Source organism: Lissotriton helveticus, chromosome 11 (assembly GCF_964261635.1).
Source record: "Lissotriton helveticus chromosome 11, aLisHel1.1, whole genome shotgun sequence".
Lineage (NCBI taxonomy): Eukaryota > Metazoa > Chordata > Amphibia > Caudata > Salamandridae > Lissotriton > Lissotriton helveticus.
The window spans coordinates 646,369,039-646,392,185 of record NC_136072.1 but is presented as its reverse complement, the minus strand read 5'-3'; the positions used below and the strand labels follow the sequence as shown (position 1 = coordinate 646,392,185).

Sequence of the window (23,147 nt, the reverse complement as noted above, 5' to 3'; positions counted from 1 at the left end):
ACATATCAGGGTGCTTGAGTTATACTACACAATAGTACATTGAACAATACTATTCTTCACAGTATGTGGAAAGTTAAAAGATTTGGTTTGAATGTGGTACACATGTGAAGTGCATTTGTGCTTCCCTGTACTTCCATGGTTATCACATTAAAGCCAAACACATTGTGCTTGTATTACTGCTTCAAAATCAGCAAAGGGACAGTATTCTGTATTTCCTCATGTTTACTGTATTGTATTGTAATTGCATTTATATAGCACTTACAAGCCCTGACAAGGGGTTTAAGTGCTTTTTCGGTGAGTAGCACACTATTCTGGAACCCATAAACGATTACTGGTGAATTATTATAGCTAAATATGAAAATGCTTTGAGTGGTGGATATGTTAGTCAGTTATTTGGATTGAGAAGGATAGTGGAAGGATAAAAGAGGGAAAAGGGTTTGTATTTATATAGCACTTGCTACCCCAGATGAGATGTTGAAGTGCTTTTTTGGCGAGTGGCATGCTACTCCGAAACCCAAAAAGAAGTAATGGTATAGTTAAATATAAAATAAATTTGAGTGGTGGACATGTTAGTCTGTTATTTGGATTGAAAATGATAGTGGAGGGATAGAAGAGGGAGGGATTTAGAAATAAAAAAATATATATATACAGAAGCGTGTGAAAGGACCCGTTCCCAAGAGTCCGAGGGTTTTCTGGTGACATCGAAGTTAACCAAGGTACTGGAAGTACCTCGGACCGCCTCAGGAAACCTACCCAGCAATTTTGTCTTTTGCACTAAAGGCAACCCGGAATTGACGGAAGAAAACAGGCACTGCTCTACGTTTTCTGAGACCAGCGCTGGAAGAAGTTTTGAAAGAGGCGAAGCGTGTGGGGGACTTGAGGGAGATCGGAATGTACAGTATCGGAGCAATTGGGAACATAGCACCCACCTCTACAAGGCATTCACAGCTGTAATCAAAGAGCCCCATCGGCATCTACAACTCATCCAGAGACTTCTGGGTAATGTAGTCAAAGGTATTGAAACTACAAAGAAAGACTGTGTTTGTAATTGGGGCCAGCTGCACTCCACTTCAAAGGAGGAGCCAAGGAGTTTTAAATGAGGGTGGAATCCCTTTTCCGTTTTGAATGGCATCTGACGAAGACCGTAGCGTCGAAATGCATTATGCCTGTTGATATGTTGCAGTAAACTGATCTTCAACACCATCCCCTTTGTGTCCTTTGGGTTACTTTAAAGAAAAGTTGCCGTTTGAATTGATGATTTAGTACGCACACCAGAAGCGTGTGAAAGGACCCGATTCCAAGAGTCCGAGGGTTTTCTGGTGACATCGAAGTTAACCAAGGTATTGGAAGTACCTCGGACCGCCTCAGGAAACCTACCCAGCAATTTGGTCTTTTGCACTAAAGGCAACCCGGAATTGACGGAAGTAAACAGGCACTCCTCTACGTTTTCTGAGACCAGCGCTGGAAGAAGTTTTGAAAGAGGCGAAGCGTGTGGGGGACGTGAGGGAGATCGGAATGTACAGTATCAGAGCAATTGGGAACATTGCACCCACCTCTACAAGGCATTCACAGCTGTAATCAAAGAGCCCCATCGGCATCTGGAACTCATCCAGAGACTTCTGGGTAATGTAGTCAAAGGTATTAAAACTACAAAGAAAGACTGTTCGTAATTGGGGCCAGCTGCACTCCACTTCAAAGGAGGAGCCAAGGAGTTTTAAATGAGGGTGGAATCCCTTTTCCGTTTTGAATGGCATCTGACGAAGACCATAGCGTCGAAATGCATTATGCCTGTTGATATGTTGCAGTAAACTGATCTTCAACACCATCCCCTTTGTGTCCTTTGGGTTACTTTAAAGAAAAGTTGCCGTTTGAATTGATATATATATATATATATATACAGCGCTCAACAACTCCAGGTAGATCCCCAGGAATGAAGAGACAGCACTCGGGAGGTTCCTTCTCACGCAGTAGTTTATTAACTACAGGCTAAACCACAGACGCGTATCGGCGATTTATATACCATCACAAAAGGTAAGCCCCGGTGAAAGGAAACCTCAGGCAGTTTCAATATCTCCATTTATTGAGAATCTGCTTGCCAGCAAAGAACATCGTGACAGCATTACTTCAGAATTTTCAGTTTGCCAAACGCGTTTCGGGAACTCCAGTTCCCTTCCTCAATGGCTGTGAAGCTGCATCAAAGTTCGAAATGCTGCCTCGCACTTTTTATATTCAACGGCCCCGCCCTGTTGGGTGTGGCACTAACAGCCTTCTGGGACATGTAGTGCGAGGAATTAAAACTCCAGTGAGTGCCTCGAATCTTTACAGCAAAATAACTTCTTTTATTGTCCAAGTGGGTTGAAGTGTTGGCACTTTGAACTTTGCCCTGCTTTGTAGTAGGTTCTCGGAGCACTGCCTCCCTTGCGCACTGGCACGTTCTTAATGTCAGCACAGGCCCGCTCAGCAGCAGTGGGCTTCCCTTCGCGGCTGGACTCGAGCCGCTCAATATTCCATCACAAAAGGTAAGCCCCGGTGAAAGGAAACCTCAGGCAGTTTCAATATCTCCATTTATTGAGAATCTGCTTGCCAGCAAAGAACATCGTGACAGCATTACTTCAGAATTTTCAGTTTGCCAAACGCGTTTCGGGAACTCCAGTTCCCTTCCTCAATGGCTGTGAAGCTGCATCAAAGTTCGAAATGCTGCCTCGCACTTTTTATATTCAACGGCCCCGCCCTGTTGGGTGTGGCACTAACAGCCTTCTGGGACATGTAGTGCGAGGAATTAAAACTCCAGTGAGTGCCTCGAATCTTTACAGCAAAATAACTTCTTTTATTGTCCAAGTGGGTTGAAGTGTTGGCACTTTGAACTTTGCCCTGCTTTGTAGTAGGTTCTCGGAGCACTGCCTCCCTTGCGCACTGGCACGTTCTTAATGTCAGCACAGGCCCGCTCAGCAGCAGTGGGCTTCCCTTCGCGGCTGGACTCGAGCCGCTCAATATTCCATCACAAAAGGTAAGCCCCGGTGAAAGGAAACCTCAGGCAGTTTCAATATCTCCATTTATTGAGAATCTGCTTGCCAGCAAAGAACATCGTGACAGCATTACTTCAGAATTTTCAGTTTGTCAAACGCGTTTCGGGAACTCCAGTTCCCTTCCTCAATGGCTGTGAAGCTGCATCAAAGTTCGAAATGCTGCCTCGCACTTTTTATATTCAACGGCCCCGCCCTGTTGGGTGTGGCACTAACAGCCTTCTGGGACATGTAGTGCGAGGAATTAAAACTCCAGTGAGTGCCTCGAATCTTTACAGCAAAATAACTTCTTTTATTGTCCAAGTGGGTTGAAGTGTTGGCACTTTGAACTTTGCCCTGCTTTGTAGTAGGTTCTCGGAGCACTGCCTCCCTTGCGCACTGGCACGTTCTTAATGTCAGCACAGGCCCGCTCAGCAGCAGTGGGCTTCCCTTCGCGGCTGGACTCGAGCCGCTCAATATTCCATCACAAAAGGTAAGCCCCGGTGAAAGGAAACCTCAGGCAGTTTCAATATCTCCATTTATTGAGAATCTGCTTGCCAGCAAAGAACATCGTGACAGCATTACTTCAGAATTTTCAGCTTGCCAAACGCGTTTCGGGAACTCCAGTTCCCTTCCTCAATGGCTGTGAAGCTGCATCAAAGTTCGAAATGCTGCCTCGCACTTTTTATATTCAACGGCCCCGCCCTGTTGGGTGTGGCACTAACAGCCTTCTGGGACATGTAGTGCAAGGAATTAAAACTCCAGTGAGTGCCTCGAATCTTTACAGCAAAATAACTTCTTTTATTGTCCAAGTGGGTTGAAGTGTTGGCACTTTGAACTTTGCCCTGCTTTGTAGTAGGTTCTCGGAGCACTGCCTCCCTTGCGCACTGGCACGTTCTTAATGTCAGCACAGGCCCGCTCAGCAGCAGTGGGCTTCCCTTCGCGGCTGGACTCGAGCCGCTCAATATTCCATCACAAAAGGTAAGCCCCGGTGAAAGGAAACCTCAGGCAGTTTCAATATCTCCATTTATTGAGAATCTGCTTGCCAGCAAAGAACATCGTGACAGCATTACTTCAGAATTTTCAGTTTGCCAAACGCGTTTCGGGAACTCCAGTTCCCTTCCTCAATGGCTGTGAAGCTGCATCAAAGTTCGAAATGCTGCCTCGCACTTTTTATATGTGTGTGTGTGTGTGTGTGTATATTTCTCTTTTTTAGTTTGTTTTGGAGCTTGTAGCAATAGGAGGAGGCATGGGATGAGTAAAAGGGAGGTGGAGGGGGAACAATCAGAGGGAAGGGCTTAGAAAGGCTTGTTTTTGGGGATCGGAATAGTAAAAGAGGTATGAGATGATGCAAGAAGTAGAGTAGGGAAGAGTTTAGAAAGGGTTGTTTTGAGGACCATAGAGGTACGATCAAAGTAGTGGTATGGGGTTTGGGGTGAATGAAAGAGTAGAGGTATAGGAAATGTTGATAGATGTATAGGGTGAGAAATAGGGTGATGCATTGGAAAGAGTAATAGAAAGACGTTTGAGATGAGTCAGAGAGTTGAGGTAGAGGATATATTGAGAGCGGTATACGGTGAAAAATAGGGCAGTGCATTAGATATGCTGAATTAGAAGAAAAATTATAAATATATAGCTCCATAAGTACATCGAAGGTATATAGCTGCATTAAGGAAGGCAGTATATGTATATTAATGATGCATTAAATAAACTCCAGCTTTCAAGTGTTGATGTACTTTAAATTAATTTTATTTATATATATATTTTTGTAAATCAATAGTGAAGCAATTGTAGATAGTTATGATAAAAAATGTACTTGTTTATGCAGTCACTCATATACATGTTGAAAACATAGAATAATGTAGCTATCAGTAATATGAAGATATATATATATATATATATATATATATATATTCACAGAAAAAACCATAGGTTATAGACCATATATAGTTAGGAATTAGCATTTACAAAACCTTGAAAATTCACTGAAAAAACCATAGGTTATAGACCATATATAGTTAGGAATTAGCATTTAGAAAACCTTATTTTACTCACACAAAACCATTGAAATTCCATATATAGTTAGTTGCACTAACTATATATCGCGCACCCGCAATCCACTGCTGATGATGTCACATATTACATCATTCATGACATGGTCAGTGACATCACTGATGACATCACTGATGACATCTCAAATGACATCACTGATGACATCACTGATGACATCTCATTTGACATCATTCTTGTGCTAATACGATAAACCTCTTCAGACTCTAATATAACCTTAGATACACTCAGTGTATACAGACACTCACACACTGTCACTCATCCATGGAGTTACTCACACACCTAGTCAGTCATGCAAAGAAACAATCTCACCTCCATTTCCTCAACTATACAGTTATACACACCTTACTTATTCAAACATATACTAACACATATTTAGTCTCTTATACAATCCCTGATACAAGTTCACAATGATCCATACAGCCACTCACACATTCAGTGGCTCTCATGCACAGTTATTTATATATGCCAACTCTCACATGTACTGTGTTTTACATATGTACTTACTATGACATGTAGCATTGAGATATCCATTCACTCATCAATACACTCATGCACACAGTCAACCGCCCATGTAGCTTTTTCCACATGCACTCTTGAACTCATACACCTAGTGAATCAACTGCTCACACATCTATGCACAGAGTCACACACCTCCCAGCCACCCCCACACAAACTCAATCTCCCATAGAAATACTTGGGCAACCAATTAATAACACATATAGCCTCTCGTATAGCTAATGATCAACACATGCAGCAGTTTACATCACAACAGACATAATGATGCACAAATTAAGACAGTTTAGTCACTAACCCATGCATTCAGTGAGACACATTTAATCACTCACTCATACAGTCAGTCACGCACCTACTAAATCCTTCATCCAGACACTTATACATCCACTCATTCTTCAATATCTAAGACATATTTTAACTTTACAGAAACATACAGTCACTGGATGTTGTCATCAGTGATGTCATTTGAGATGTCATCAGTGATGTCATCAGTGATGTCACTGACCATGTCATGAATGATGTAATATGTGACATCATCAGCAGTGGATTGCGGGTGCGCGATATATAGTTAGTGCAACTAACTATATATGGAATTTCAATGGTTTTGTGTGAGTAAAATAAGGTTTTCTAAATGCTAATTCCTAACTATATATGGTCTATAACCTATGGTTTTTTCAGTGAATTTTCAAGGTTTTGTAAATGCTAATTCCTAACTATATATGGTCTATAACCTATGGTTTTTTCTGTGAATTTCATTGGTTTTTTAACAGCTAATATCTGTAGCTGTAAAATGTATTCTTCTTTAAATCCAAAAATATATTTTATATGTTTATGAATAATTTTTTTTTTAAATATTTTTTTTTCTTCGTTCCCGCTTCGCGAATCGGGAAGCTTCCCGTTAGCTGACCTTGATGCCGCGAAATAGACCGCGAGCCGGTAAACGTTTCTTTACCGCAAGTGCCGCGTTAGAAAACAACATCGTGACGCCTCCCGTCCGCATGACGTTTCACGTTGTCGCGTGATACGTCATATGACGTGCTACGTTAGCGAACTGGTACGCGAAGCGAGTCGCAAAGCGCAGGTTTCTGGAAGCAAACCGTGAGGCCCTGCAAAGCGCTTAACGTAAACACAGCAAGTCATGTGACTTGGTAATAACACTTTTCATTGGTTCATTTCACTTTTGGTTTCCTAATGATGTAAGACTAGGTCATATAATCTAAAATGAACACTTTTGATTGGTTGAGAACTCTTGTTTTTCCCAAATGATGAAAATCCCTCCTTCTTTCCTCACTCTGACTTTCATCATTGTGAGAGAAAGACCCTTTGTGATCACTGAGCAATGGCTTCTTTAGTAGCTTCAGCTGGTGCTTCCCCACCACCTCCACCACATCCAAGGAAGAGTGGACCACCTGCTCAAGTTGTAATTCAACAAGAAGAAGAAGAAGAGGAACAGGAGGACGAGCACGAAGAGAGGCAGTTTTTGCCTGAGCAGCCCAGGACGTCTCACCGGAAAGAAAACTTCATTTGGCAATTTTTTAAAATTCCCAAAGGTCAGAAAAAAGTAAATGCAAGATACGTAACTTGCCTTATATGTCAAGATAGACTGTCCAGAGGGACCGACAAAAAATACAGTTTCGGAAACTACACAATGCATCGCCATATGACTAGGTGGCATCCTAACAACTACAGTGCTGCACAGTTTCGGAACGACCTAGATAATCTCCCTATTATGGCCAGAAGATCTGTTGTACCGGAAGTAACGGGACCAGAGGGCAGGGAGATGGTGCCAAATATACAAATGAGATTTGGTGATGTAAAACACACCTGCGCATTTTGCGATGGATTCATTTCCTACGGAGAAAAAAGCATCACTCTGATCAACAGAGCTATTGACTATCATATGCAAGTTTGTCCGAAACGCCCAAAATAATAAATACTTCTTTTTTTTGTTTTGTTGCTCCTGTTGAGCCCTTTACAATGAATCGTTTTCATTGCCCCCTCCAAGAAAAACCCAAAAAAATATAAAACTGTTCCGAAAAATTCAAAAACAGTAAAAAAATGTTCAGAAAAATAAAAAAAAAAGTTATTTTCAGAACTACCTCCCCGTTATTAAAAAATTGGTACAATATTTGGAACTGTGCCAACCTCTATTTCTCTTAGTTCGCTTCCTAGTTCGCTCGCTGGTACGCGAACTGGAAGCGAACCAAAAACAGTAAGTATAAGGAAAGGAAACACACACTTATGTTAAAAGAAAGACAGCTATAGGGGAGTAAACTAGAGATACCATTACCCGTAATCCACTGCTGATGATGTCACATATTACATCATTCATGACATGCTCAGTGACATCATCAGCAGAGGATTGCGGGTTTTTTGGCAACATGCCTTATCCACGGTTTAATAACGCTGCCTTTTGCTTTATATAAGTTTTCAAATTGTATGAAATATATACCAATAGGTCGTTATGAACCTTTAGGTAGTGCTTTTCTTCATGAGGTCTGGTCGCTTCCATACACATACAGATGTTTCAAAGATGATCAAGAAGTTTATCTGAATGGAGAGGAATGCACTGAGACGCCAGATCATTCACTAATGTGTAGGCACATACAGTTACACGATTCATGCAACAAACACCGACCAAATATGGCTTGCGTGTTGCAAGGCACGCCAGTTCCTGCTATCATCCCCACGTTCAAGTTGTTGGAAAATGGTAGTTATTTGATGCTCAATAATGAAGATTGTTCTGAGTTAATTAAAAGTATTCCTTTTATCGTAACAGTAAGTGAACGGGTTATTTGCTGCAGAAATGTTCTATTTCCTCCCACACATGAACATAGGGAGTTTTCAATCTGGCCACAAATACCAACCTTGGGACACGTTTCAACGGCATGGCAAGAATAAGAGCTCTTTTGTCTCAGAGAGAGGTGGCCTTGAGTTCGGCCCGTGAAACTTTCGTACTTCACATAGCGAACACCCGTACACAGGTTTGCCTTTCAATTTCAGCAACATGTTTCCGACTATCTTTAACGCATCCTCCACAAAATCCCTGGCACACTTTTTTAAAGTTGTTACCAGTGGTCTCGTGACTTCATTTGAGAAAATCTTTGGAGTCATCCCTGCTTCCTTTCATTGTATTTTCTGCACTCTGGTTCGTGGATTGGCATTTTTACTTGCATTACCAGCGGACGCTCTTGTGCTTTTTTACATTTTTAAATATGGATGTCCCTCCTATGCAACCTCCGACCCTGCAGCTGCTGACACTGTTCCGCAATCGCATGCTAGAATATTATGGCACAATGCCGTTGGCGATATTAAGCACGGCATATGGATTATCTTTTCGGTTCTCCTACTTCACCTGTGTCCAGCCTGTATTTCACTGCCTGACCTGTGATTTCGATTGGGCCATTGATTTGTGTCTCTGCGGACCGGTTTCTCCTGACGTCGACTTTAATCAGCTGATGACTCCTATCATTACTCACGAGTTGGTTTGTCCTGGCGAAAGGATTATGGCTGTGGCATTGATGCATGGACTACTTGGTCCCTGGAATTTACTGGCGGCAGCACAGTCTTTCTTGGAACAGAGCTTTCTTGAAAACCCACCGAGCTGTCCTCTGATGGTGATAGAGGATCCGGTGCTGGGAGAGCACGTATGTTCTTTTCCGCTTTTAAATTGGATGGCTGAACTGTTTTCGGATGAAGACGGTGACTTCCTATTGGAGGCTGTTGCAGCTTATTTTGCATACACAGTTATGTCATAGACCTTTTTCATGTTTGATATGCTGAGTACTAGCATTTCATTGACAATTCATTGACTTATTTGTCAAGTTTTTATTATTTACCTTGCCTATTGGCTTAAGACTCGATAAAGTACTTGGCTGTTTTATTTTTCTTTAGCATTAAATTTTCCTAGTTTTTAATGCTTTACCTTGCGGACCGTCCACATATAAACTTGCAATCTGCTCTCATGAGATGGCACTTCTATTATCTTATTCAGTTCGTTTCCGGATCATGAGGAGGTGTCATCTAGGTCCTGGATATCTTTACACCGTGTTAAGTTAGCATGGGCTCATTACCGGTTTAAACGCCATTTTTCCTTTTTTGCAACTTCTGCACACGACACTTAGTTGTTGCTTTAGCTTTCCACCTAGTAGTTCATCGTGGTTTGCATGAGAATAATATGTTATTGGTCTACTATCTGCTTTACTTGTTAAACTATATCTGTACAGCGAGTGCTAAAGTTTCAAGAACAACACGATACAGAATTGTTATGAGGTCTGATCTCCACGACTTCATACTCATAACATAAGTGCAACTTCTGCCAATTCTGGGCATGAGGCGGGTTTTATATTGCTTTGCCGAACACACATACACAACAGTTGATGCGGTTCACATGAAGAGAGAGCTGGTGTATGCTGATGTGATTCCTTCAAATCTAAGACACTAAAGTATGGGCACGCCCTAAACCAACACAAAGAGACCTTCTTAGCAAATAATATAATATGTGTATTAGGGAGGGTGAGATATAAGCAGCCGCGGGCCGTGGAGGGAGTTACGATGGGGCAGGGAGGCGGGGAGGGGGAGAAGCAGGGTGGAGCCCTCTCTACCTTGCCCCTCCCCCTCCCCGCCTCCCTGCCCCACCGTAACTCCCTCCACGGCCCGCGGCTGCTTATAAGTGTTGCTAACTCTTATTCATTTACAGCATGTTAACATACTGTCACCATTCGCTTTTTATGTACTAGTAATTATGCTGGTAATTTTGCTACTGATAATATGTGTACTTGTATTCTCCACCCTGCTTCTCCCCCTCCCCGCCTCCCTGCCTCACCGTAACTCCCTCCACGGCCCGCGGCTGCTTATAAGTGTTGCTAACTCTTATTCATTTACAGCATGTTAACATACTATCACCATTCACTTTTTATGTACTAGTAACTATGCTGGTAATTTTGCTACTGATAATATGTGTACTTTTATTATCTAAGGTACTACGCCTGAGAAGACGGCATTAGTAAATAAACATTTCAAATACACATCTGTTCTTCTTAACTCCATGTTCTGGTTTCTAAGAAATCTATAACGACCGACTGTTCATGAGTTCCACGTATCCTGAGGTACTATAAGTTCATATTCTGGATTGTCTAAACATTGAGAGTTTGTTATATCCAATGTGACACTGTACCTAGCTTGCTAAATAGTTTTTGATTACTAACGTGAGTTTTGGGACACCCTAATTCGCCGAGGTTCCAATCCTCTGTCCACAGTTCTGTGTGAGAACAGAAACCCTGCGACAGGGGCACCCCCGACCCTTGCTGGAGCTTCATCACACTTGCGATACAACTCCAGCAATGCATTCGCCGAGGTTCCAATCCTCTGTCCACAGTTCTGTGTGAGAACAGAAACCCTGCGACAGGGGCACCCCCGACCCTTGCTGGAGCTTCATCACACTTGCGATACAACTCCAGCAATGCGCCACCTTTACGGCACAGATACATCACGCATCTGTGCTGTTTTTGCCCCATGATGCGCCGCATTGTAAATGCAGCACACCATAGGTGACGGAACAGCGGCACAGAATGACTAACACATCCCTGGTGATGCGCCAGTCATCATAAATGTATCCCTATGCTTCTTATCTTGTTAGAGATGAACCGCCATATGTATCATCAAAGTTATTTGCATTTCCTAAATAGCGAACTTTAAGGAATAAATAGCGATTCTTTACCATTCCTAGTTTGCGATGAGCTATTTGCTAATTAGCCGAATGTAGCCCAATGAAGCCCAATGTAGCCCAATGTAGCCCAAAGATGGCCGCCAGACACACAAAAAAACAAATGTAGCCCAAATATCAGCCAGATGTAGCCCAACTATAGCCCAGTGACAGAATGACCAATCAGCTTCGCAAACCTCCGTTACGCGAAGCGGAGACCTGTTACAGATATATATCTTTTTTTGAACGTTAATTTCTCAAAATCCACTGGAGCACATATATTGAGACCTAGCAAAGGCACATCGGGCTACCAGTCCCTAATATTTTGCCAAGTTTCGTGCAAATCCATTCAGCCGTTCAATTATTATTATTATTATTTTTTTTTGCCCCGCGGGGCCCTTTTAAAACCTCCACATCAAACCTAGGGGGTCAGCGAGGATCTACTATGCCCCCTTATAGTTATTTCCCCCTTTGTTTTGACCTCCTCTTGTCTCTCGATCCTACCGAGAGACAAGATGGCGGCCGCTACGGACTGTTTGGAATGTTGACAGACGCCGGAGAACCAATCAGCTTCGCTTCACAAAGCTCCGTTGCGCGAAAAGTCCGCGAACCAGTGCGCTGCCCGGTCCGCTGTTACAGATATATATCTTTTTTTAAACGTTAATTTCTCAAAATCCACTGGAGCACATATATTGAGACCTACAAAAGGCACATCGGGCTACCAGTCCCTACAATTTTGCCAAGTTTCGTGCAAATCCATTCAGCCGTTCGGGCTAAAAGTGAGGCCAACCGCCCTATGGAAAACTCAATGTTAAAAGCACGTTTTGGGACCCGCCTTTTTTCTCGGCCCCCACTGGACGAACCCCCCCCAAATTTTCAAGGGCTGCTCAGAAACAAAATGTGCCATTTTCCTGAAAATTTCAGCCAATTCCGTCCACAAACGCCAAAGTTATTAGACATAGAATTTTCAAAAAACCCATAGAGAAAAAATCCTAACTATATATACCTACTGGCGACCGCCAGTAGGTAATATATATATATATATATATATATATGGGTGCTATGATGAAATTACAATTCAGAAAAGGGGGTGGTTCAGAAAAGGGGGTGGTGATGAACAGAGTGTCTGAATTAAGCAGACATTTCACTTGGTAAATTGGAAATTGAAGGATTTTTAGGTTCTTCTCCTAAGGTCTTGGATACATATTATTTTTTGGTCTTGTGGGTTAACCTTTCCTTCTGGCTGATGTTATGACTATTATTGCATTTAATCAAGAGATTGGTGTTTGTTCTCTTGATCGCAGGTTTGTATGTTGGTAGGTCCGTTCGGCTTTTCATCTTTTCAGAGTCTATGCAGAGGGTACCTCAGGGTTGGTAACAACAAAACATATCTGACCCTGCTAGAGATAAAGCATTCGGAGAGTAAGTTGCTATGCATTTGCAGTGCACAAAAGTATTACATTTGGGCCATGATATGTAATTGTTCTTGGACAGGGTTTCCTTTTATTCTCCCTCCCCTTGACACCAAGAGAGAAGTGAAAAAGCCATCTGGAGCTAAAAAATTTGAAGTCAAGTATATTAGTGCGGGTAAGCAGCTAATTTGTTGTTATTCCTTGAACAGTCATAAACCTTCATAATTAGATGAGCCATCCTTTTCAGTAACAGAGTATTCAGGAACTGGTGTTCTAGTACTTCACGGTTTGCCTTTCCACACAAGAGGTTTAGACTACAAATGTCTCAATGATGGATCGCTGAGTACTTTTGGCCATTATCCTAAGCCATTTAATCTGTCTAAGACAATCTTCAGGTTTTTCAACTGGGTGTCACGTGTTTTTAAACTGGTTGATGTTGGTGATGATGAAAGAAGAATCTTCTTATAATTGATGGTTTTTGTGGAATGTGTTTTATTATTCCTGCAGGAGCATTTTATGACAATATTTATTTATTTATTTATTTATTAAGTGGCAGCCTTTATACCTTTATTGGTATGCAATACACCCCTAGTTAATTTAAAACACATCTGTGGTTTTAAACATGACCTGGATTCGGGAATTGGCTTTTCTCTTCTCAAAGTTATCTTCTTTAAGAAGTTTCACAGAAATTCTGATCTAAGATAAGTTCCTTCTTGGTAGCGTTCTCCACATCAACGGTTTTGGAAAATGAGTTCTTAACATTTGTAGACCTCACAGCAGCCTTTGACTGTTTTCGGCATGATAAGCTGTGGAGGATTCTTGAGGACTTAGGAGTGAACCCACAATCACACACTTTTTAAGACAATTATATAGTGACGCAAAGGCTAGTGTGCGGTATGATGCCAGTGGAGAATGCACAGACCAGTTCAAAATAAAGAGAGGGGTAAGGCAAGGTTGCGTGTTGGCCCCCTTTTTATTCAATTTTTACATAAACAGATTAGGCCAAGCGCTGGTGAATGAGTGCCAAGATATCTCACGGCCCATACCAACCCAATTGTATGTGGATGATGCTGTACTGATGTCATGAATCCAAGTGGGACTACAGAGGGTACTGACCAGCTTCTCATCTTTTATGCACGATCTGAGTCTCAGGGTAACCACTTCAAATACCTTTGTTATGAGGTGTGGTACTGGCAGCCATAAATGTAGAGACATTTTTATTGATATATACAATGACGGTGCACAAAAAGAAAGGGGTGCTCGGAAGCTCCAACGTGTATTCCAAAGTTCCTTTATTTAGTTTACATAAAACAACCTCTTCAGCCAACGCGTTTCGTTCACAACGAAATTCGTCAGGGCTCTCAGATATCCGATTGTATATTTTCGTTGTCCGAGTTTTTATGGGTCAATATGGTAATCGGCCACTGGTCAAAAAGACAGATGTGTATACTCGGTAATATAATGAAAAGGTCCCCACTGTATGGTAACGTTGGGAGGGTCGGACCTAGATCCTATATGTATGTTCGTGTACAACAGCAGAAAGTGAATGTGATATTCGCCAAAAAAAAAACACATTTTTATTGCTGAGTAGAAGGTAGAGTTCACAAAAAGATTATTGTATCTGGGCATTCTCTTCGACCAAAATGGCAATAAGACTCAGGCGGTGCAACCTAGAAAATTGATATTCATGAAATCCATTGCCGCCTTAGGTAGGAGTCCAGGGATTGAGCTTTTACAGATCTATAAGGTGTGTCTCGAATGCTATCTATGGCGCAGGCGTTTGGGGATATGCTGACTCGCACTCACTACAAGTAGTGGAAAATGTGTTTTTAAGATTTCCACTGGCAGTTCTGAGCAGCACATCATCCTATGTATGTCAATCGGAATTGGGTGCTCCGTACATTGCAGGATATGGTCTTCACCTAAAAATACGCTCAATCAGGGCATTTTAAATGATAGTTTTAACCTGGAACAGGCGTCAATTATTCCATGGTTAAGGTATCTTAAGGATTTTATGTGTGCTCTGGGCCCACCCAGAGTTTTACACCAAGCCCAGCTCCATGACCGCCATAACAAGAAAAGATCTAAAAAAAGAAGGTTTATCTCTACTCGACTCACTCAGATTATCAGTAGAAAGTGTAATGCCTACAGTATTGTCAAATAAAATGATTTTACCAACATATAGTATTTAACCTTATCTTAAAATAGTCCCTGGTGGTTATGACAGACTATTATTGACCAGATTCAGATTAGGGATTCTACATAGATTAACAAGCTTCCCAAGAATGAACGACTTGTCTTGAGGTATGCATTTGTGTCCTTCTGATGTCGTTTTATTCTGTACATTTTATGATGTGCAAAAGAAAAAATTGATTTTACCAATGTTAAAGCCATTTGGTTTGAGACAATGCCGTCCTGCTTTTATAGATCTACAACTTTTAGAAAATGGACATTAAACATGGATTTTATAAAAAATGTTAAAAAGTGTATTTAAAAAAAAAAAATTCTTTTTATTAAACACAAACAAATTATAATACACTTACAATAAATACACTGGCCTGCCAATCTGTACACATCCTCCTACAATGATTTCTATATTCGGGTTTCAGGGATCCTCCAGCACTTCCGGGTCCTCCAATGCCACCGGGGGAGTGCAGATATCACCCCTATAGGCATTCCAGGGCCCCCATATCTTGCCCCATTTCTTGGGCCTCCCCCTTGCCACATACACAGCCCGCTCTCTGAACTTGCACCAATCCAGATCATCCATCCATTTCCCGACTGTCGGTGACTGAACTGCCCCCCCACAGCTGAGCTATATTACGCTTTGCAATACTACATGCCAATGCGGCCCACGTCTTTCCATGGGATGGGAGATCTGTCGGGTCCCAAATATTCAGGAGGCAACGCCTCGCCTCCAACTTAAAACCCACTCCCCACACCTCCCTCACCTTGGCATGAATAGCAGACCAGTACCCCCGAATGAGGGCACAGTTCCACAACACATGAAAGAACGTTCCTGACTCACCACACCCTCTCCTGCATTCGCCACTCACAGCTAAACCCATTCGCACCAACCGTGAGCCAGTCACATAGCAGCAGTGGAGAATCTTTAATTGAACCAGCCGGAGCCTCATCTGGATGGCAACGACCCTCGGAGAGGCCACCGCCTCCCTCCAGTCCTCATCATCTAGTATCAATCCATCCGCTGTCCATTGGTGCCTCAGAGCCACCAAAGGATCCTCTGCATGATTAACTAGTTTTTTATAAATCAAGGAGATCGTTTCGTCGGGAGATGACCATCCAACACTCGATCCTCCAGCGGGGAGGCCTCCGGGGGCGTCTTGTCAAGGGGAATGTTATTAATCAGCGAATGCCTAATCTGAAGGTAACTAAACCTCTCGCTCCCCTGCATTTGATACCGTTCCTGCAGAGTCTCAAATGGAAGGATACCATCCTTACCCCATAGATCCCCAATTCGGGAAATCCCAAGGAGGTCCCACTTGTCAAAACCCTTGGATTTTTATAAACTGCCCAAACGTTCCGAATTCCAGAGGGGTGTCGCCAGCGCGATCTTCCCTTCCCACCCGAGGGAGCGGCTAGCCTCGTGCCAGACCCCAACTGCCACCGCCGTTGGTCCCACCACGGGAAAACATCCCCGTCTCGCATAAAGTGCCCTAGTGATTTCTCCCCCCCCCCCTGGGAACCTGGCCACGCTCCATAATATAGCCGGCCACGCTCCATAATATAGCCGGGGTCCAGTGGTTAACCGTAAACAGCCTGGTTAACCGCCGCCAACTGTGATGCCCAATAATACTTCCGAATATTAGGCAGACCAATCCCGCCGTCGTACCACGGCAATGTCAATTTTGCAAACGCAATTCGGGGCCTACCCCCCCAAAGTCTCTGGAGAGATTCAACCACCTTGAAATACGACGGCGGGACCGGGTCCATAGAGTTCTGAAGCGCATAGAGGAAACGAGGAAGATCATCTTTAACAGAACATCTCGACCAAGAAGAGAAAGCGGAAGCGACTTCAAGCGATCCACGTCGCGCCTAAGCCGAACCAAGGGAGGCAACAGATTTTTGGAATATCTGCTCTGAGGGTCCCAGGATATAAATACCAAGATATTTGAATCCCTCCACTTCCAATTTAACAGGACAACTTGGGGGAACCTCTGGGGGATCACCACTCAAAACAAACAGGACCGACTTCGTCCAATTAATTGCAAAGCCTGAATATCTACTAAACACCTCCGGGACGTCTAGGAATACCATAGCGAAGCTCGAGGAGAGGTCAGATACAACAAAATATCATCCGCGTAAAGCGATATCTTGTCTTCCCAGTCGGGCGTCCATCGGAGCCCCCTAATCGATCTATCCCAACGAACCCATGCCGCATGCGGCTCGAGCACCAGTGCAAAGAGCAGCGGGGAGAGAGGACAGCCCTGTCTGGTGCCTCTCCCCAGCGCGAAGACTGCCGACCTGTGATTGTTAACAACTACTCGGGCCAGCTGACCAAAATATAGGAGGCGGACCCAAGAGACAAACTCCGAGCCTATGCCCACCTTGCCGAGGACGGCAAAAAGATAGGGCCACTCCACTCTGTCATAGGCCATAGTGGCATCCAAAGATAACAAAATCGTCGGCTCGTGTATCTGTGAAGCCCCACCAAGTACCCCATGCAACCTAGGCAGATTAAGAGCTTTATTCCCGCGGGGCATTAAGCCTGACTGGTCTGGATGTACCAGTGTCGTAATAACCTTGACCAGGCGGTTCGCCAACAGTTTTGCCAGGATTTTGGGTTCAGCATTCAACAGGGATACCGGCCTATATGAGGAACACTCGGTCTTCGGCTTACCTTCCTTATGGAGGACTATGATATTTGCAACACGCTGATCATATGGAAGCCGACCCCTCTCCCTACTCTCCACAAACATACCCTTGATAAAAGGAGCTAACTTATTCATATTAACTTTGTAAAGCTCAACAGGGAGCCCATTAGGGCCTGACGCTTTGCCTGAACGAACCCTTCTAATCGCCTGCGACATCTTATCATTAGTGAGAGGAAAGTCAAGGAACTTCCTGTCTTCGTCAGAAAGAATGGGCATCGGGATGTTCCTGATCATATCCGCATTCTCGGCCTCCGAGTATTGACACTCAGCTGCGTAGACTTTCTCATAGTATCTGGCAAAGACGTCCACAATCTCCTGTGGGTCAGTAACTTTATCGGCCCCAGAGGGCTGCAGCACCGGAACCAGCTGTGACGCCCAGTCCCCCTTCTCCAACCAAGCAACCAGATTCCCGGCCTTATCCCCATGCTCATATACTCTACTCTGGGTATCTGCCAATTGTGATTTTGCGTTGTCATGGGCCAGGCACCTGTATTCGTCCTCAAATAGACTCAAACGATGCAGCCCCTCTGGTGTGGAAGCTAGCGACACCTCTCGCTACAGCGCAAGCAACTCTGATTCCACCCTGTCAACCTCGGCGCACCCCTCCTTTAAAAAGTGTATTTAAATGTAGGAAAATTATAAGAATCTGAATCCTTGATTTTCTATAAGTCCCAAATGATTTTGAATTTTAATTGAGATTGTAAGCAATGTGCTGCTGGTACCTGTTGGGGCCTGCTTGTCCCAGAATCCTGTGCCTCCAGTGTTCCCCCACGGGAGAGGAGCTTTGTTGCGCCAACGCGCTAAAAAGCGCGCCTCACCACCGCAGTGCAGGATGCTTGTGCTGCCGGTACCTGTTGGGGACTGCTTGTCCCAGAATCCTGTGCCTCCAGTGTTCCCCCAGGAGGGAGGAGCTTTGCTGCCCCAATGCGCAAATGGTTCCACGTACCCAGGATCCTGAGAAGAGCAGGATGGCAGAGTGAGCTAGAGGTGCGAGTCCCGGCTCAGTGGAGCAGATGCTGGATGAAGAGAACAGGCGCATGGCAGACGGTTTAGCTTCCAAGGTCACCAGACTCAAATCGCATCGCGTGAGATGCCTCAGAGTGACGGTCCAGTGATGTGTCTGGGAACTGATGGGGCAGAATGGCGGATCGCGAACTGAGCCACCATTTTGATGTTTCTTGTCCTCCCCCTCGATCCATTGGACTTCATCCTGCTGACCCTCAGACATTGCTTCTCGGCTGGATGGCCTTATCTCTTCCCCCTCCCCCTAGGCCCCCTTCTCTCCAGTCACCTATCTCCTCTACCTCCCCTCCCTCCCTCTACCCCCTTGGATGTCCTATTTCCCCGTTCACTCTGTTGAAAAGTAATATATAATCGTTTTTAGCCTTATCGCTGTGAAAATGGAACCCTGAGTGAATTTAATATTTTGCATAATTGCAACTCTAACCACTAGTATATGTCGTAGTTCTTTGTACTTAATATCACTATTTTGTAATTCCGAGCTTTCCTGTTTTCATCTCCTTACTGAGTGACACTACAACGTATACATTTCCTTTTCTGCTATCTGTATCTCTTTCCTTGTGGGACTCATCAACTTGCTGACTCCCTCCCTTTGTCCTCCCTGACCCTTGCCTTTAGTGGATCCTGTCTTTTTTGGGATTGCTAATTTACCCTGAAATTGAATTTGTTATTTTTCTGTAATTAATGCAATTTTCCTTTTGCCGTTTGTTCCCCCCCCAGTTGACTTGCCAGTTCCGACCCGCCTCCTAGCCCCTGTACTTTGTTGCCCTTTGACTAAGCATTCCTTCTCTCCTTGTTGGGGAAAGATCCAATATTATTACTCTGGAGTCTCAGTGACCCCTCTGAGAGAGTCCACAGCGTCAAGGGAACCATGCACAGCTGAGGCATGGGATGCGCCCCTTACCAAAGCACTCCCTCTCCGCTCGTTGGGGAAGGATCCAGTGGGTAGGCCTTGGTGTCTCAGAGACCCCTCTGAGAGAGTCAACTGCGTAAAGGGAGCCTCATGCAGCGGAGATGTGGGAATGATACCACTTCCCCTGGGATCACAGCTTACCGAACCTTGGACAAGGTTTTTACCCGTTTACCGGTTTGTGCCCCTTTCACCCTCCCCCCTTTTCATGCTCTCTCTCACCCTCCCCTACTGCTTTCCCTCTTTCATTCTATGTCTATTTCCTCTGCCCATATCCCCCCTCCCCTTAATCTCTCCCCTTGCCTGCTACGCCGCCTAGCCCTCTGTCCCTTGTGCTCTTTAACTAAGCACTCCTTCTCCCCTTGTTGGGGAAAGATCCAATTACTTATACTCTGGAGTCTCAGAGATCCCTCTGAGAGAGTCCACAGCGCCATGGGAGCCACTCACAGTTAAGCTATGCCAAAGCACTCCCTCTCTCCTTTTTGGGGAAGGATCCAGTAGGTAGGCCTTGGAATCTCAGAGACCCCTCTGAGAGAGTCCATTGCGTGAAGGGAGCCCCTTGCAATGGAGTTGGGGGAATGATACCACTTCCCCTGGGATCACAGCTTACTGGACTTTGGACGCAGCTATTACTCGTCTACTGGTTTGTGCCCCCGTCACCCTACCCCTCTTTGTTCATGCTGTGTCTCTCACCCTCCCACTCCTCTTTCCCTCCTTCATTCGCTGTCTACTTCCCCTGCTCCTACCACCTCTCCAATGAATCTCTCACCGTGCCTGCTTTTTCACTTACGCATATTGTCCTTATTGCTTGTCTCGACCTTACATGTAACTATGTAGCTATGCTCTAATAACTTTGTAACCTTTGTAAGGATGTAACCTGTAACTATGGTCTGATACTCATTTAAAGCGCTCTGATACCTCCGGGTCTAGCCAGCGCTATATAAAACATTTCAAATAAATAAATAAAATAAATAAATAATGCGCTAAAAAGCTCGCCTCACCACCGCTGCAAAGGACGCTTGTGCTGCCGGTACTTGTTGGGGACTGCTTGTCCCATAATCCTGTGCCTCCAGTGTTCCCCCAGGAGGGAGGATCTTTGCTGCATCAATGCGCTAAAAAGCACGCCTCACCACCGCGGCGTGGGACACTTGTGCTGCCGGTACCTGTTGGGGACTGCTTGTCCCAGAATCCTGTGCCTGCAGTGTTCCCCCAGGAGGGAGGAGCTTTGCAGCACCAACTGGCATAAAAAAAAGCCTAACCACCGCTGCGCAGGACGCTTGTTCTGCCGGTACCTGTTGGGGACTGCTTGTCCCAGAATCCTGTGCCTCCAGTGTTCCTCCAAAAGGGAGGAGCTTTGCTGCACCAACGTGCTAAAAAGCGCGACTCACCACCGCAGCGCAGTATGCGTGCGGGCCCGTCTGTGCCCTTCAGCGACCGGAGGAGACTGGGCTGGGCCATCCTTCTGAGAACTGCTTTCACTGCCTGAACCGTTCGGTAAGACTGCAAGACTCCTTGCACTGTTTCAGGCTCTTACGTCACTTGACTGGGATCCAAATATTTAGGAGTTGATTGCTGTCAGTTTACATGACCAAGATAATGAGTAAACATAAAGGTGCAGCAGGCACTTTAGACGCCTTTCTAACTAGAGCAGAATCTTTACTGACACATGAAATTCAAATGACAGAGAGACGTTTGTCTCTTGATCCTACACAACTTACAATGCATATACAATCACACACTATTAATTTAAATGATTCACCACAACAGTTTCCAGTAAGTCCAAAAATAATTGTCCAAAATAAACCTATGACACCAGGGTCATCAAACACATCCCTAACATGCACAAACCCAGTACCAGAAGGCCATAGTAGACAGGGCATAGAAACAAGATCACAAGCCCCCAAAGTACCAGAAGACCCCAGAGGGAAAGTCCTCCGAGCGAAACAGAAACAAGAAATGGGCCACCTAAAACCTAAACTAAGAGTATAGGGAGATCTCGGCCCACCCCACAAACAACCCTGTACGCAGACGATCAAGTTGCAAAGGAGACAAACACTGTTAGTACACAGACAGAAGCTGTCTCTACGACTCTACTCCAGTAACGAAAGAAAATAATGGGGATCATGATCACACACTTACACTTACAACGATACTAGAATTAGCGCTTGGGTCTATATTATCAGAGATCAATGAATTAATGGATAAAATATTTGACCTACTAAATAAGAAGATTGAACAAGTGCATACTGTAGTAGAACATTTGACAGGTAGAAATTACACTAGTGACCCTGACACCACAGAAGGGGTGTGTGAACCATAACAATTAGAGGGATTCCCAACATTCAGTTTAGCTGGAATGAGTAATAGGCACAATGGTATTTCCATGGCAAATCCCATGGCACAAAGAGAAAACAGGGAGAAAAGTACAAGGGGCGAGGCCCCGAACCCGGATGATGAAATAGGGGAAAGACAAGAAAAATGCCCCAAATAAGTTACCCCTAATCTACAAGTTAATTGTTCTTGTTCCAGTATAATTAATGCCTCACAAGATATAATTCTGAATCTAAGCACTGATGTTTTAGGTTTACCACCTGTTTCATGTCCCTACGTATTAATTCTAGCTGGGGTACCTGCCTTAAGAAAGGAACAGAGCGAATCCTGGATCAATCTGCAAAACAAGACTGTTGATTGGTTGACCAAGCATAACATTTTTAACCCACGGTACACCAAAGACATCTTGATGGTACGCAGATAGGGGGGATTGGCGATTCCTCTAAGAGGATAGATGGTGGTTGCATAGTAATACACTTCCGCCGACCCCAGATGGTTCAGAGACTATTACATATGCAAGAGGAGACATTCCTTCAAAAACTAGTATCAGTGTGCTCCCCTTAGGCTACTTTTACAAACCACAAGCTAGGAAACCTGCCCATGAGGGCGACACAATTTTATTCCCAAACAGATTTCCGGCGCTATCTGACCTAGACGCCCAAGATTGACAACCAACTTTGGTAGGGAACAATACACACCTTTCTGTTATCACCCAGTTAAATAGCAGTGTGGCCTAGATATGCTTTTCATCCACACAGCACTCAAAGGAGATACAGGGTGAGCTAAATGGTTACAATACATCTTAACCGAATGAACACTTAGGGGTGGAAGTGCCACAGACGTTGTCACTAAGGGGTCGATTCCGATCTGGTAAAAAGTGCTCCAAATTGCCATTCTGAGCGTTTTTCCCATACGAATCGTACCATGCAACGTCCCGCGTACGTACGACGAAGTACGATTCATACCAGCAGCCGGACTCCGTACGAATCGTACAGAAGACCGTACGACTCGAATCCCCGTACGAGTCTCCATCGGAACCCGCTGTACGCGACATCTGTACGGATCAAGGCCGCTTTTCACGAACCGGCAAGTAGGATTCGTGTTGGGTACGCACCGTACGACCCTTTTTCTACGGGAGCTGAAAACAGCCGTAAAAGCAGAGTTCGCCCCGAAACAGATACGGAACGACCACCCCCGGGTACGGTGCGTATCCCCCATGATCGCAGGGGTACGGTGCGTACCCCTGTGATCACGGGGTGTACGCACCGTACCCCGCGATCTTGGGGT

At 44.4% G+C, this 23,147-nt stretch overlaps 1 protein-coding gene across 3 annotated transcripts in view; it reads right to left on the bottom strand.

Annotated features, from left to right (window-relative positions):
• The window catches only part of LOC144791046 (disintegrin and metalloproteinase domain-containing protein 9-like), a 1,785,694-nt gene that overhangs the window by 543,564 nt on the left and 1,218,983 nt on the right, over nt 1-23,147 (bottom strand). The window lies entirely within an intron of this gene.